This window comes from Hirundo rustica (assembly GCF_015227805.2).
Source record: "Hirundo rustica isolate bHirRus1 chromosome 5 unlocalized genomic scaffold, bHirRus1.pri.v3 SUPER_5_unloc_1, whole genome shotgun sequence".
NCBI classification, from domain to species: Eukaryota; Metazoa; Chordata; class Aves; order Passeriformes; family Hirundinidae; genus Hirundo; species Hirundo rustica.
This window is the reverse complement of record NW_026690175.1, coordinates 144,130-158,706: the sequence shown is the minus strand read 5'-3', so window position 1 is coordinate 158,706 and position 14,577 is coordinate 144,130. Positions and strand designations below refer to the sequence as shown.

Here is a 14,577-nt window from a genome sequence, read left to right as displayed (position 1 = left end):
TCTGTGTGCAGGATCACACAGGCTCTGTGGCATTCAAAAGCCTTTTTTCTTTCATTTTTCAACTGAATGTGTGTTCCTTTTAATGTTGTGATTTTCTACTGATAAGCTGTATCACTGAATATTGCAGTTCGAAACACAATATCAAGTTTTCTATGTTCTTAATGAGATATGAAGGACTTGGGTAACAAACCTGTAGAACTTTAGGATGTGGTTTCCCACTTTATTCCTGCAGACACATTCATGTAGCGTTCAAGTGATGTCAGAGCATTTTTTCTGCTGCAGTGTCACAGCCCAGCGTTACACGGGAGCGTGGGCTGCCTTTGGTGCAGAGATCTGGCCGCACTTTCCAGCACTGAGTGGGGAGAGATGGTACTTTTTAAAGACTACAGATTTGTGCAATGGAAACAAAGACTGTGTAGTCTGTAATTGTTTCTCCCCCCCAAACAAACAGCATCCCTTCAAGACTGCTGTGTGATGCCGGATTCGTTGATGGAGGGAGAAGTGAAAGGGAAGTGTTTTCCCAGTTCTAGAATTCCTTTGTGCAATATTGGGAAATTAAGATGATGAATCCTCTGTCATACAAGATTCTGTCTTTAATTAATACCACTTTAAAAATGAAGAAAATCCTTTCCCTTTAAATACATGAAGGTCGTTGGAGACATGTTCTTTTGGTGTTCAAACTGAAGCACCAGTTAGGAAATGGGGGATTATTTTTAAACAGAGAAGTACTGTGAGAGTCCAGCTTTTTCTTGTTTTGTATTTTAAGCTTGAACCACTTGAGTGTATTGACACACTTGTGACTTCAAGAGCTGTGCAATAATACTACAGGTAGGTCGCATTTAATATGTGTATACAGTGACTTAAAACAAGCACTCTAATGTTTGTTTACTGAACTAATACTCGTATTCTGCCATCTGAATTCCATTATAGAGCTTGAGTCAAAACATTTCTTATAATAAGACCCAATTGCAAAGCTGCTAATGAATTTCTTGTTAGACTTGGATGGTTTTGAATAGTAACCTTCAATTATGAGGGATTATGCAATTTTTTGAATTACTAGTAGCTTGCAAAACACTCTTTTAAGTTCTTGGTGTCTCCCTTTGGTCCTCAAAAGTCTAAAATCTCTCCTGGAAAATAGTCTGTAGCTCAGGAGGAAGTTTAAGTCTCCAATTTGTGTTTACTTGTCAGATACCATGCATGGCCTCATCATTGACACCTAAATATAATTCAAACTCCTTAGAGAACTCTTCCAGTAAAAGGGCAAGTATAACTTTTTTCACATTTTTATTTTTTTACATCAGAGTTCCCAGAGAGCATTATCTTGCTTATTTAGTTCAAAAAATATGTATTTAAATGGCTTCTTGAATGTATATACTTATTTTTGTTGCTAAAATTGTAATGCAGTTAACTGAGAAGATTTAAATTTCTTTTGGAGTAGATAAGCAAAATACTCTCTATCACAGCTAATGAGAGGCTCCTTAAAATCAGTTCTAATGTACTTACTTTTATCCTCACTTTCTACCTTGAAATATTCTGTGGCATTCTTGAAAATTTTTGGTGCTTTCTTGACTTAGATTCTGTATCACAATTGCTAAGTTATGCCTTGTTTTAAGATGTTTATCTAGAATAAAAAATACTTTAAGCCAATCTAAATATCATGCCCCTCTGCTTTCTAATGCTGTGCAGCTGAAGAAGGTGTAACCAGGGTGCAAGAAAACAGAAAGTACTGAATGTGGGGAAGCCACAAAAGAGTAGATTGCGTGTGATAGTCGTGAGTACATTGCTTAAGTAGTTTCAGTCAATTTGTTCTTCCAAACCCAACATACTTGGAAAATTAAGTGCATAAAACTTCCAGAGAACTTCCAGTATAGTGGCTTAATTCCAATTGAATACAAATAACTGACTATTATTTTAGGAGAAATATTAAAACCTGCTTATGTTTCAGATGCGTTTAACCTTTAAATGTTTCATAGCTGCATTTTAAGATACAAATAATTGACTATTATTTTAGGAGAAATATTAAAACCTGCTTATGTTTCAGATGCGTTTAACCTTTAAATGTTTCATAGCTGCATTTTAAGATAGCGGTGTGTGTTCCTGTTTTGGTTCAGTCTGTGAATTCCTACTTTGGCAAGACCTGTACATTCCCATGCAGGAATTACCTTTAAGTTTGGTTGGTCTTATTTTTAATCTGGAACTTGAAATTGTAAATAAACAGTGATGTGCTGCTGTGCTTCTCTTCTTTAGACTCTAAAAGATGGAACTAACTGGGAACAAAATAAAGAAATACCTCGTCTGCCAGGAGTGACCAGGGTTACAGGTATGAAGCTCAATAGCTGCATGATGCAGTGATGTTCAGCACTCTGGCACACACTTGTATCTTACTGAATTGTTGTGTGGTTTGGGCTGGGGGTAAAGGTAAGTTATGCTGAAATGTCGTCAATTTTTCAAAGAAATTCTGAAAGATTATTTTCATCACTCACCACAAATAACTGTAAATTGTTTAAAATCTTGCAATTTCTTTCCATGTATAGAAACCAAGTTGTGTCCTAATAGAATCTACAGGTTAGATGCTATCTGTTTTTACTGGTACTTAAGTGATACTGTCCTTAGCTCTCATTTTTGTCTTTTCACAATCTTTTAAGAAACACGACATTGTTTACAGACAAGGATGAGATGTATATGTGTCCATTTAATGTCCCTGTTAAAGGACAAGGGTACGTCACAAACTACAGGCTGTACCTGAGGAGTGTGGAAAATGTGAATAATATGCAACAATTACTTCATGGGATGAGTTGGCTTTAAACTCCCTTCTGTTCACGCCCTCTGCCTTTGATTCAATCTTGTGACCAGTTCATTTGTTTTACCTTTGGCACCCATATGCTTGTGGAATTGCGTGGGAGGCTTTTTGCTTGAAATGGTCTGTAATGTTTGTAATAACTGCATCTTCATTCTGCAATGACTAAATAGTAATTGCCTTTGTGCCGCTGAGAACTCTGTATAAAAATGTAAGTTCTTTCAAGTTAAATGTGTTGTAAAAGTGCGATTTTTGCCTGGTAAAATTACAGTTTAATTACTTATACTGAGCTGATAACTGTATCTTTTGTCTGTCAGAGCTTTTTTTGAGAGCCATTCCCTTTACCCTTAAACTGTGATAGATGAATGGCAGCAACTCATGATGTGCAGTAGTTCTTAAAATGGCTGTCAGTAAACCAAGACTTTGATTGTCCTTGCTGTTAAAAGAAGGAAAATACTTTGGGTAGAACCTTCTGCAGGTGGGGGTAGTGGTAACGTGTTTGATAAGCAGACATGGAAGAGAATAAAATGTGCTTGTGGTAGCTTTCATTTTTTTCATAAGGATTTGGGACTACTGAACTGAAATCTTTCTGGCTGTAGCTAACTGTTCTAGTAATGTCTTTTTGTCCTTTAGTTGTGCTTTCTGCTGTATATCAACAAAGCAGTATTAGCAAGCAGGGGCAGTCAGCATGTAGTAGAATGCATCTCTCAGGGTGTCCGTTTTCCCTGCATACTGAACAAGGCATGAAATATTTTTGCAGCATGTTAAACTGGATGATGCGCAAAGCTGTAGAGTGACTGTGCAGACTTACTGATGTGCTGGGAGAGGAGACTCAAAGGCAGAAACATGCTTTTGTTTCCTGTATGTCTGCTTTCTAGTCTGCCACGCATAAGAACATTTTGCTTGAGTCTTCTTTTCACAGTAATCTTTTCCTCACTCCAACTTTTTTTGCAGGATCCAGTTGTGATATTAAATGTTCCATTGGATTTGGATTGAAAAAATGGGTGGAGCTTCAAGCAGAGGAGAGAACTCTTATGAATCCAACTTTTTTTGCAGGATCCAGTTGTGATATTAAATGTTCCATTGGATTTGGATTGAAAAAATGGGTGGAGCTTCAAGCAGAGGAGAGAACTCTTATGAATTAGCTATAACCTGTAAATTAAGACTTTCCAATAATTCAGTAGGAAATGGAATCTAGAGGAGGTTTTTTCCTCACTGATTATAGGAACATGCTTATGGATGAATTTAAGAAGAGCTTTTTGAAACTGGACGGCACACAGGGTGGTGCTGCTGTAATCATGCGCTGCAGTCAGCCCCTGGTTGCAATGGGTGGCAAGAGGAATAAAGATGAGGAAAGATACCTTGATATCATCAGGGAGGCCAACAAGCAGATCTCCAAACTGACCATCTATGATGCTAGGCCCAATGCCAATGCAGTTGCAAACAAGGTAAACAGATGCTTCTATGTCTTTTAGATGGAAATGAGGAGGAGACTTTGAAGTTTTCTGTAAGACAGTTTTGGGGAATAGTAGTGATCTTGATATAGATAAATTTACATAATCAATAACTGAGGGTCGAGGCCATGAAAGGACATGAGTGTCTAAAGTAGGTCCCCAAGCAGAGTTTCAGTACCATATGTGGATTTCCAGACATGCTTTACTGTGTCTGTTCTCAGCCATGCACAGATGTTAGCGTGGGACTGAAGTCAGGCATGACTCCACTGTGCACTGGGAGGTTGCCGTAGGCTGGGCTGTGGAGCGTGTCCCCTGTCAGAATGACAGGCCACCTCTGTGCAACCTTCAGATCCTCTGGGAAAATTCCATCCTAGAAAAGATGTGTGCATAAAACCAAGCCCACTGACAGGCATCCTTTGCTTGGGTCTCCATAACCGTGACGTGGACTACTTCAGACCTATCCTGGCATCCAGCAGATAAAGAGAGAGTGATAAGTTAATTTGGGTGCTTGCACTCTAAACAGCAGTGTGGGTATAATCTTGGATACCTTGCTACCTGTTGCTCTTCCCCAGTTACTTGTAGTTGGTAAGTACAGAAACACTGTTTTTACTGGGTGACTTTTTTTGTTATCTGTCATCAAAACTTTAATGGGGTCAGAATCATATCCCAGCTCAGGCTGGAACAGATCTTGAAAAATCACCTCCTCTAACCTTCCAGGAAGAAAAGTTGTGCCTGTGGATTGATTTCTCCTCTGCTTCCCTGTCAGCTCCCTGTGGAGGATTAGATTATTTAGGCATGCTCAGATCATGCCAGTACACTGTGTCAGTATTGTTTTTGGCATGGAACACAGTACACAGGGATCTGCTCCATCATTATATGCAAAAACCATGTTAGGGAGAGGTGGTGAAGGAGACAAATTTAATGCTTTTGCCATAAGAGAATGTGCCACTCCTGAGGATAGTTCATTAGTCATAGGACTTCAAACACAAATGAAGGGGATGTGCTCTTCAGTACTTACTCATGTGTCTGCACAGCAAAGAGCATGAGCGCTGAGCTCCCATGGGTTTGAGACCTGAAGGAAATGCTAAGTGTGCTTATCTGGAGAGAAGGAACACCAGTTCAGTGAAACGAGCCCTCTTCAGTGCTTGTGCTGAAAGGAATGTGAAATGGTAAAACTTGTTTGCATCCAGGAGGTTTATGTGTCACAAGTGTTAAGGTGCTTTCAGGAATAACAATAATAATTTGAGGGGGGGCAATAATCCTGGTAGTTTGCTCTGAGTGAGTTAGGTGCGTGTATTTGTACCTGCGCAGTCTTCTTCTCTATAGTACAGAATGTAGTTTGTTAAACTTTGTTACTGTGTTTGTGTGTATAGCACACATTCTGTCCGTCCTAGGGGCTGTTTTAACATGATGGTTTGTATTTTGAGGGTCTGCCTCAATTGTTTGCATTTGGCTGTACAAATCCCATTATCCTCTGCATGCTGAATTTTTTTGGGTGAACAAAAGTTGGAATCTTTCTGTTTACCTTGTGGAAAGATTGTCAGTTACATCTTTGAAACACATGGGGTAAAAAAACGAGTTTGTCCAAGAACTGCAGAAAAATTTAAGATGTCTTATAGGCAAACTTGATATGTACATGTTTTAATTAGCTCCTCATATGTCTAAATATGAAATGCTCAATCAGAGCAGTAGACACAGTAGGGTCCATTTCTGGGTCTGAGGGAGAATGACATAAAAAGTGCAAATCAGCATTGATCAGCACTGAAAATATTTTGTGAACAGCTGTGAAGATATCTCTAAGCAAAATCTTGGGCTGTGCTACTCATGCATTGCTCAGTTCCTTGTGCATAAGTCAAGGCACAGCCAGGAGCTGCAGCAGCCCTGATGCTGAAATTACAATCATTCCTCACAGACTTCATAATACTCAAAGAGAAAAATACGCTCATTGCTTCTTTCACTGCAGAGCCTGGCAGCTCTGGTAACCCTGCATCTGAGGAAAGAGAGAGCACAGAGTACTGTGCTGCTGCACAGCAGTGGAGGTGGCACTCACGGGGAAAAGCTGCACAGTGCTTTAGGCTCTTGTCTGATGTACAGCTGGTGCCTGCGATGGCATGGAAAGGCAAAATTTATGGCGGGTTTTTGCTGTCTGCAGGAAGTGCTGCAGTTTTGCAGCTCTCTGAGCTTGAGGGAGCTGATGTTTAGTCTGAAGAAAAGGAGGCTCAAGGGAGATCTTATCACTTTGTACAACTGCCTGAAAGGAGGTTGGAGCCAGGTGGGGTCGGCCTCTTCTCCCAAGTAACAAGTGATGGGGCGAGAGGAAATGGCCACAGGTTGCACCAGGGGAGGTTTAAAGTGGACATCAGGAAAATTTTATTTGTGGAAAGGCTGTCCAGAGAAGTGGTTGAATCACTGTCCCTGGAAGTATTTAAAAGGTGTGGCATTTGAGGGTGTGGTTTAGTGGTGGGCTTGGCACTGCTGGATTAATGGTTGGACTTAGAGGTCTTTTCCAACCCAAAATATTCCATGTTTATCTTTGGAAAGTCTCATTGGTGGCTTTGTGCCCTAAAATGTGTATGGGTTTTCTGCTTCCTTTTGTGACCAGGCACATCCTCTGCAGTGGTGGCCATGAAATGTTTTGAAAGAGCAGCAGCAGGACACTTTACTTATGTGGCTCCTTAATAGCTTAACAGTCTAAATATATGTCTAGTCTTCAGCACTAAAATTTCATTTTAGAGAAGATAGTTTAAAGTAAACCTTAATGTTATTGCTAATTTACTTCTTAAAGACAGACTCTAAGAATCTTGAACATAATTTTTAAATTAAAGGTATCTGCTTCTTAACTGAACTCCTAAATTTATTTGGCCATACATTTATCACTTTTGTCTATTTCCATGTCAAATGACATTCATTCCTTTCTTGTTCTGTTGAAAAGGGTGTCTATGGGACTAAGGTTAACTTCAGCTCTCTTGTTTGTAGGCAGCCGGGGAGGATATGAAGGTGGAGATGCACATCCCAATGCAGAACTTTTCTTCTGGGACATTCACAATAGTCATGTCGCGTGGGACTCTTTGAAGAAGCTGAAGGACATTGTTTATCCTAATGTGGAAGAATCACATTGGTTGTCAAGTCTGGAATCAACCCATTGGTTAGAACATATCAAGGTAACTTTTCCTTGATTGTTGGGAAAATATTTTTCCAAATCTGTCATCTCATCCTTGCTTTCTTTGCTGAGCTTTGACATAGTCCTAGAACACATCAAACTACTTGAACTACAAAAACAACATCCCTGAGTGTTGGCTTTTTTAGCCAACTAATCTTAGAGTATGTTATGAGACTCATAACTAAGCAACAGCAGGTGACATTGAATGTTTGTTGCCTGCTTCAAGAGTCTTTAGTAAAGGAATGCTTTCTCTGATTTGCTTTACGTGAGCGAGAACTGATTTATTTTGGTTTCTTGCAATACAGGCCTGCAGGTGACCGTCACTGTGAAATACTAGTAAATACTTCAGTTGTATGTATGTGACTTATTTTGTGAATTATTGCTTTTTAAAATAATTTTTAAGTTTCGTAATTTTCATCTGGTAGCACAAATTAAATACTTAAGCTGGTAGTTCACCAGTGTTCCTACTAGTTGAACTTTGACTCTTTTGCCTCAAGTACAGCCATGCAAAAGTAATTAGAGTATTATGTAATGAATCCTACTTAATAAAATTTTAATCTTAATTTAATATTTGGAAAAATAAGTATATTAGAAGGGTGCAAGCTCTTTTTTCCAACATCTGACATAATTCAGTCATTTAGTTCAAAGAAAGGAGTCAAATGAAATAACACTGAATTTTTAGAGAGTATATCCTATGGTAAATCCCCTCTTTCTTTGAAAAAGAAGCTTATGTTCTTTGGTTTATCAAGGTTACTGTTTTCTGCCCTGTTTTTTAAGAATTTACCGTGATATGAATTTGATCTTACTAAGGGATTAGGGAACCGATCTGTTTCTCTGTTTTTATGCAAGAAGTTCCCTTGGTCTCCTAGAAAATTATTCTCCAGGTAATTACACTGCTCTTTTCAGGTATTTTAATGGAAACAGCATTAATGCAGATAAAAAGAAAGGAAGCTATGGTTCTGATTTGAGCAGAAATAAGCTGTGTCGTTTGTTTGGTGTGTGTTGCTCCTGGGCAGCTGGTGCTGACGGGAGCCATTCAGGTGCCAGATGAGGCGTCCTTGGGCTGGAGCGTGGCGCCGGTTCACTGCGGCGATGGCTGGGACCGCACGGCTCAGCTCACCTCCCTGGCCATGCTCGTGCTGGACAGCTACTACAGAACCGTTGAAGGCTTTGAAGTTCTGGTGCAAAAAGGGTGGATAAGCTTTGGATGCAAGTTTGCATCAGTATGAATCAGAAGATAATAGCAAAGACTGTGCGATGTTACCTTTCTGAAAAACTTGCAGCGTTAAACTGCTTGCTTTGCGTAAGGGTTTGATAATTCCTTTCGTTGTTTTTGAATTTAGATCTGAAACATTTCCAGGTAAACTGAGCAGAACGTATGGGTTTGGACCTGTTTGATCAATATTTTTCTTGCTGTTCTTTCTCTGCGAACGCATATTTTGTCCTTTGCATCTTTTTAAAAGCATAGAATTGCTAGGGTCACTGTGGTTATTGAGCAATGAAAATAAGGCGGCAGAAAAATGGTGTCCTCTCAAATTCTTCAGATAAAGCTGGGACATGAGGTTCTCACTCTTTCTTCGGACTGTTTTGACTGTCACAAGAAGCGGATGAATGAGTCTGGCGGGTGTCTTCTAAGTGAGAATTTGCTTGCTGATTCCCAAATATTTTACACTCGTAATAGCTCCCAAGAGGCTGTCGCTGGTAATGCTGGCTCTACTTCTGTTCAGTTGTCTTCTGGGCAGGAGGTTGGAAGCTCAGAAGGTTAAGTAGCTACTTCCATAGCAAGTCCATAATATTTCACAGGTATGTGAATCATTTTCATGGAAAAAAATCACAGAATATTCTGAGGAAGGAACTCTGTTCCTCCTGTTTGTGTTAGAAAACTTTTCAGAGCATTAGCGGAAGTTTTTCTAAATGTGGCAGATAACCATTTAACCAGGAAATCTGTAGGAGGAACCTGGAGGAGCAGATTAGGTTTCCAGGGAGACTGTGCTGTTACTTACTATAAACATTACAACAATGTTGCTTGTTGCTGCTGGAATTTACTCACATTAAGAAGTTTCTACAACTTCAGTGTCAGTTACTTGCGTGGATATTTTGTCCCTAATGGAATATCCTAAAGATATTAATATTGCTAAAATTTGGAAAATAGGCATCTGGAAAAAATATACTTGTGTGTGTGTGTTTCATGCCCATTTTACATTTGCAAATGTATAAGAGCGTTGCATTCATTTGGAAATCCATGTACAAGTACTCAGCATAAATCACCTCACCATTTGCATGTGCTTGTAGGCTGTGGCAGTTTTTGATCTGACCTTCTAAAGATGCTTTGAGGCTTTTTATTGTCATATTTTATGTTGTACTTAAAGTTAAGTCAGGATGCAGATAAAACTTAGATGGTATAACTAGATTTGTAGTCAAATGTGTTATGGTTTAACACAGAGGTATAACTAGATTTGTAGTCAAAGGTGTTATGGTTTAACACAGAGCTTAAAAAGAGATCTGTGTGTTCTTCATCATTATTAATAAATTCAAATAACCTATGTTCCTTTTTGTTGGGTAATCAAAGGATTTTATTCTCCCTCAACAGGTGTTTTTTTCCAAATAGTGAGGCAGGACTTGGCATGCCTTCCAGATGATTTGCTCAGTCCATTGGTTCATGTCTGACAATGCAGCAGCAATAAGAATGATTTAAGTAGTTGCTTTTTCTTAAACTGTTTTCTCAATTTGTTCAGTCAAGTAGTGATCTTTGGAAATGGCTGAAGCCACTCTTTAGCCACCTGCTGTAATCTGAGCGTACTGTAAATTTTTATTTGATGGGTTATTTAGCTTATAGTGAAGGTCAGTCTTTTCTGGAGTGTTCTGTAGAAGTGGAGGAGTCACCATCCCTGGAGGGATTGGGGACATGGCTTAGTGGTGGACTGGTCAGTGCTGGGTTAACAGTTGGACTCCATGATCTCAAAGGTCTTTTCCAACTTTAACTATTCCATGATTAAAAAAAATTATAATGCAAGCAGAAAATCTTTTGATCTTTCATACTCTCTTTTAGCTCTGTAAATATTTGATAGAATTGTGACTGAAAATAAGAAACAATGCATGTTGCCACAAAATAGCATGTTTCAGTTAATGGGGGCTGCTTTGCTTCATTTCAGAGAATAGGCCACAGTGATAAAAATCATGCTGATGCAGACAGATCACCCATCTTTCTCCAGTTTATTGATTGTGTGTGGCAGATGTCTCAACAGGTATGTTGCGGCCTTCTTCAGAAGGTAACAGTGTGAAGAGATTACTGAAGTAAAACGCTCCATCTTTTTTTTTAAAAAAATAAAGTATTTGAAGAGGACAGTGTACCCCTCTGCTCTGACCTGTAGTAAAAGAAGAGTGTATTTACTTTTGTGAAAGTGATATACAGGCTTGATCACGTTGCTGGATGTGGCGCTGGCTGTGCAGGCATGGCGGTGTTCCTGCATTTGGGATTCTCAGACACATACTGAGGAATGCTTCATACCCAGCAGAAAGCTTCTACAGGAATTGCACTCATCCCTCTTAATGGGGTCTGCTGTCTCTTGAACTGCAGGGATACGTGTTGTTTTGTCAATGCTTAAAAAGGAAGCTAGGGAGATTTTGAGTGCTGTGATTTAAACATTGTAATGTCAGCAATTAATGAAACAAAGCAGTGAACTTGGTCCACTTAGGGCTAAGGATCAGGACCTTTATTTGCCTGTATGGCGCTGCACTGTAAGAGTACGCTGAAGAGATCTTACTCTGTCTTGCTAGTAAAAGTGTAGGTGTAACCATTCTGTATTTTATTCTTTTTTAAATTACAGCTAGACCATTTTGAGAAGAGATTTTTCAGTGGCTAGTTTGAGAAAGTTGAACACCTTGTGTAATTGGAACACTTAGTCTGCTATAAAGTACATGAAAGCATTACCTTGAAAATAAGTTGTAGATGTAGCCACACTTTGAAACTCTACCTTTAGCCCTTTAACCAGGGCATGTGCATATCCCTCTGTGTTTTCCATGTCAACAATGAGTTTGTCTTTCCTGATTTTAGTTGCCTACAGCCTTTGAATTCAATGAGCAGTTCCTGATCACTTGTACAGCTGCCAGTTTGGCACCTTCCTGTATAACAGGGAGTTTCTCAGAGAAAAAGAGCTTAGTCAAACCACTGATTGTGTCATTGCATTGCTGGCTTTAGGTGATTGCATAATTTTCAGTTGTATTGTATTTGGTTATAGCCCTTTGCAGACAGTGATTTAGAACTGGCTTTTTTGTTATAGAATAGTGCCATGCAGTCGCTGAAATACTTGTCAAGCACTGGGTTTGGAATCTTTCTAATACAGTAACATATTATGCTTCCAAGTAAACCAGGAGTGTACTAATTTCAGAATGTAACAATGGCTTTTATGATGGATGTCTTTATTTTATGCAAATATTTACTGTTCTTACTTCCATTACATTTTAGAAAGTGACTGAGGAAACGTGGTCCTTTGATAAGGTCCTTTGATAAATTATGGTCTTTGATAAACAGTGAGAAATGGAAATACACCAATCCTTTTTATAGTAAAGAGCTACATGGAGCACTCTCTCCAGTAGCCAGCATGCGGCACTTAGAGCTCTGAGTCAATTACTACATCAGGTGGAACCCAAGGATTCAGCAACAAGTGAGTAAATTCTCTATAAGGTACAAAAAAATGCTGTTAGACATTGGAAATAAGGATTTTGTGTCATAACTGACTTGAAGAGCAGTTCCTGTAATCTGTTCAGTTTTTAACGTTAAATTGGTAAAGATGGAGAAAAAAAGTGAAAGTAATTATTGTAGTTCTCTCTTAACTCATTGAACTTATGTCCCTGTTTAGTAGCAAGATGTCCTTGAGCTCTTTCTAGCCCTTTTTCTCGGACACATGTCTAAGGGCATTTGATGCTACTAAGTCCTGAAGGATAATACTTAGAAATAGGCCTTGCTGAAGAGCTGGGGCATTAGCAACACAAACACAGTTGCATTTTCTTGGTCTTTCTCCTTTTGATGGGAGAGGGTATGAAACAAATTTCATTACAAATGAAATGACCTACTGCGTCCTTTCTCTTTCAAAGCTCTGTGTGTTGATGGTAAGATTTAATTTTTTTATGTAACATTGATGACCCAGCATTGTCTACGCTGTGGATGAAATTATACAAGTGGATCAGATTAGGTGTCCAGAAAAGCTTTGATCAAATGACACATAGTTCAGTTTTGTGGTTTTAATCCATAGGGACACTCGGTGTATGGTACAGTCTTGCTGAAACTCTCAGTCACGTGGCACATAAAGATTGTGTACAGAAACTTTTTTTTGTCCTTTTTAACAGCTTGTGGAGATTTGAGTAGGAGAAGATAGAGGAGCAATTTGACAGAGGCAGTCTTCACAGTCCAGACCTTGGAATGAGTCAGTAGTTTTCAAGCAATACACTTCCCTTTCCACAGCTGCTCTCCTGTTTTATTTACAGCACTTCAGAGGCTTCAGGAAAGCCTGGCAGTTTGCTGTGGCTTTTTACAAGTACATTGCCTACAGGAGTTAGAAGTTCTGGTTTTAAAGCTTTTGTTGCATGTTGTGAAAGATGAGGGTATTTTGCAAAAGGTGAATATAAATATTTATTTTAGAAACTGAAGGATTATAAGGCATGCAAATTAACTGAGGACCTACTTAAAAATGCAGTTTGCCATTATTTGGGTGAGCTTTTTGGCAGGAGTTTCTCCTTAGGAAATGCAAACCCAAGTGACAGTATTCCATGCTGCTACTACTGGCCCTCATTTTCACTGTTTTTGTACAAAAATGCAACTTTTTTGTGCACATGGAATTTATCCTTCATCTTCACTTAATCAGTCAAACAATGTGACTTGAACCTTTTTTTGGATGACCTTTCTTAGTGCCATTCCTTAGAAGTATGCTCTGCTAGCAAAACTGTTCTGGTACATCACCAGTTATCTCAGTACCTACATTCAGCATTGCTCCAATTTCACATTTGCCTCAGCATTCATCACTGTCCTCATATGAGTGTAGAGTGAGTGGTGCACCTCAGAGTGCTGGTGGAACTGCTTTGGAACTAGTGAGGTTTTCAACCATTTGCTGCTGAAACTCCTCTACTGCTAGCTTTGAATTAAGTTAACTGAAACAGCAAAAACTTCTAGACAGCTTTATTCAGCTGAAGGTAACTTTAGGCTTTCTCTCTGCTTTGAACATTTGTAATAGTTCTTTTCCATTTGTTTCATTACTCTGGAAAAGAAGTTATGCTCAAAGTGGAAACAGTTAAAAGGCTCTTCCTGAGTCATCTCCTGAAAGCCAGAGCAGTTGATTTTAAACACATGCAAGTTTACTTAGAGAAGTCACAAATAAAGTTTATTTCACTTGTTTATTTACACTAAGCTGCAAATTTACTGTTGAAAACTCAAGTAAATTTCATCAGTAAGAGAAGCTGTTTAAGCTGAAGACATGGACCTTAATCTGATCAGCATAGCTAAAATAATCTGGCTAAACACTGAGTTTTAGGGAAGAAGCTGAGACATTTGCCTTCTGGACTCTAAAACCTTTTAGTAAGTCAAGTAAAATGCTTTGGTCAAAGTATACAAGTAACTATCCTGCACACACAATTAGATAACAAGAAAATAAAATCCAGATGCTCCAGGGAGCAGTGGCTGATTTTACTGAGTTAGGACAAATGATTTTGTGCAAAGATTGACTGTGGGGGCCACAGCTGGAAGGCAGAGGACTCTCAGGTGACAGCAATGAGGATTTGTGTTCAGCCAGGACTTGCTACACCTGCCAGGAAGCCCTGGATACTGGAGCAGGCTGTGTACAAGTAGTTGGAGTGAAGTGCTAAGACTAACATGGATCTCTTCCTAGCAGCCAAACACCGTGGAGCAGCGTTACATGGAGCTCCTTGCCTTGCGTGATGATTATAGCAGGAGACTTGAAGAGCTTCAGATCACAATTAATTCTAAGATATCCAATTCATCAGCCTCATCAACATCTCCCTCACAAATGGTGTCCCATGTACAAACACATTTTTGAAGAAAATGTTGGCTCCTTTCTATACTGGAATAACAAGTGGTGCTTAACAGAGATCTATATAGCATAAAGAGGAATATTCTAATGCCTTACATTAGACTGTCTTTGTTTGAGGAGGACTTG

At 39.1% G+C, this 14,577-nt stretch overlaps 1 pseudogene; it reads left to right on the top strand.

Moving 5' to 3' along the window:
• Positions 1 to 4,026: 4,026 nt before the first annotated feature.
• On the top strand, positions 4,027 to 14,457 carry LOC120766094 (myotubularin-like; annotated as a pseudogene).
• Positions 14,458 to 14,577: the final 120 nt, after the last annotated feature.